General features: G+C 40.1%; 1 non-coding gene across 1 annotated transcript; it reads right to left on the reverse strand.

The window, feature by feature from the left end:
• Positions 1-326: 326 nt before the first annotated feature.
• LOC127077924 (small nucleolar RNA R71) lies at positions 327-433 on the reverse strand. Its single transcript, XR_007787684.1, has one exon. It is a non-coding gene; the product is annotated as a small nucleolar RNA R71 (small nucleolar RNA).
• Between the last annotated feature and the right edge of the window lie 2,316 nt (positions 434-2,749).

Below are 2,749 nucleotides of genomic sequence, written 5' to 3' on the forward strand. Positions count from 1 at the left end.
GAGCCACATTCGAGTATTGCCCCACCCGCAATCGAAGCGAACAACTTCGAACTTAAACCTTCGCTGTTGCAGGCAGTGCAACAGAATCAATTTTCTGGAAATCCTACCGAGGATCCAAACCTTCATTTATCCGTATTTGTCCAATACGCTGACACTGTTAAAGTTAATGGTGTCACTTCAGAGGCAATTCGACTTGTCTCTTTCCTTTCTCGTTAAGAGATAAAGCTAGAAGATGGCTTCAGTCTATTCCTTCCAACTCAGTCACCACATGGAATGAGTTGAAGAAAGTCTTTCTTGCCCGATATTTTCCTCCAAGCAAAACAGCTATGTTGAGAGCCCAGATAAATGGATTTAAGCAAAAAGATAACGAGTCTCTTTTCGAAGCATGGGAAAGATACAAGGACATGATGAGACTTTGCCCACACCATGGTTTAGAGGACTGGTTAGTAATTCACACCTTCTACAATGGTCTCTTATACAACACAAGTCTAACAATAGACGCCGCCGCCGCCGGTGGTGCGCTTATGGATAAACCTTACACCGACGCTTATCAACTTATCGAGAGCATGGCCCAAAATCATTATCAGTGGGGAAGCGACCGAACAATGGTAGAAAAACCTCAAACGAAAGGTGGCATGTACGAGATAAGTAGCCTTGATCATGTTAATGCAAAAGTGGATGCTCTTGCCCAGAAAATTGAAAGTTTAAATGTATCACCTCTAGCCACCGTGGTTGCTGTAACTCAAAATTGCGAAGTCTGTGGAATTCAAGGTCACACCCCTACAGATTGTCAACTCCTAACAGGAATTCAAACAGAGCAGGTGAACTATGCTCAAGGAAATCCTTACTCGCATACCTATAACTCAAACTGGAAGAACCACCCTAATTTTTCATATAAAAGTAACAACGCTTTATACGCACCAGGTCAAGCTCCCAGTCAAGCTCCAGCTATACCTCCTGGATATCAAAAGCCGACCCCATCTACACCTAACAATAACGTTCCTAGGAAATCCAATTTGGAAATCATGATGGAGAACTTCATAGCTTCTCAACAGCAAACCAATAAAGAGTTCTTAAACCAGAATGTACACACTAGCGAACAGATTAAACAACTAGCAAGTAAAGTAGATGCTCTGGCTACCCATAACAAAATGCTGGAAACACAAATCTCGCAAGTAGCTCAACAACAAGCGCCTACTGCTGCCCCAACTGGTACATTTCCTAGACAGCCCCAACCTAATCCGAAAGGCCACGCTCATGCAATTATATTACGAAGTGGTACAGAGGTAGAAGGACCATCTGACCCAAGGATTGAGAACCAAAACTCTAAAAAGTCAACTGAGGAAGAAGGTAAACCTAAGGAAAAGGAAGAGTGTAATAAGGAAACCGTAGAAAAAAAGAACCTTATGTACCTCCACCGCCTTACAAACCACCTATCCCTTATCCTCAAAGGCTAATTAAAACCAAAGACGCGGGCCAATTTAAAAAATTTGTTGACCTACTGAAACAATTAAACGTCACAATTCCTTTTACAGAAGCTATTACACAGATGCCCTCATATGCTAAGTTCTTAAAAGAAATTTTATCTAATAAAAGGAAACTTGAAGATAGCGAAACCGTTACACTCACTGCTGAGTGTAGCGCAATAATCCAGAATATGCCTCCTAAACTTAAAGATCCTGGTAGTTTTTCTATACCCTGTCATATAGGAAAATTTGTCATAGATAAAGCTTTATGCGATTTAGGAGCCGATATCAGTGTTATGCCCTTGTCCATATGCAAGAAACTTGAAATGGGAGAATTAAGACCAACTAAAATGTCTGTGCAATTAGCAGATCGTTCCGTTAGATATCCCGTAGGAATTCTTGAAAACGTTCCCGTGCGCATAGGTCAATTCTACATCCCCACCGATTTTATAATTATGGACATAAGAGAAGATGAAGTCACCCCCATTATATTGGGAAGACCCTTCTTAGCAACTGTCGGTGCTATCATAGACGTAAAACGAGGACGACTCACTTTCGAAGTAGGAGAAGAGAAAATTGAGTTTATTCTTTCCAAATTTTTGAAAGCACCTGCAATAGAAGACACATGTTACTTCATGGATATCATCGATGAATGCATAAAAGAAACAGAATTAGAAAATGACGATTTGTCCGACTATCGTGTAGAAGACAGACTGAACCAATGTTTAGCAATAACATCAGATCCTACGCAATGCCTTAAGAAACCAACCCTCGACCTGAAAACACTTCCCAAAAATCTGAGATATGAATTCCTAGACTTAGAACTTGAACGACCAGTAATAGTCAATGCAGACCTAGGAAAACTTGAAACCGAAAAACTCCTACATATCTTAAGAAAATATCCAACCGCACTAGGATACAACATCACCGATCTTAAAGGGATAAGTCCTTCTATTTGTATGCACCACATCTTGCTAGAAGAAGACTGTAAGACTTCTAGGGAACATCAGAGGAGACTAAACCCGATCATGAGTGAGGTAGTAAAGAAGGAAATAATGAAGTTATTAGAGGCATGTATCATATATCCTATATCCGATAGCAAATGGGTTAGTCCTGTACACGTAGTACCAAAAAAGGGAGGTATAACAATGATCGAAAATGAAAAAGGAGAAACTATAACCAAACGAATTGAATCAGGATGGAGAATGTGCATTGATTATAGAAAACTAAACAAAGCAACCCGAAAAGATCATTTTCCTTTACCATTCATAGACCAGATGTTA

This window comes from Lathyrus oleraceus, chromosome 4, assembly GCF_024323335.1.
Source record: "Lathyrus oleraceus cultivar Zhongwan6 chromosome 4, CAAS_Psat_ZW6_1.0, whole genome shotgun sequence".
In the NCBI taxonomy this organism is placed as follows: Eukaryota; Viridiplantae; Streptophyta; class Magnoliopsida; order Fabales; family Fabaceae; genus Lathyrus; species Lathyrus oleraceus.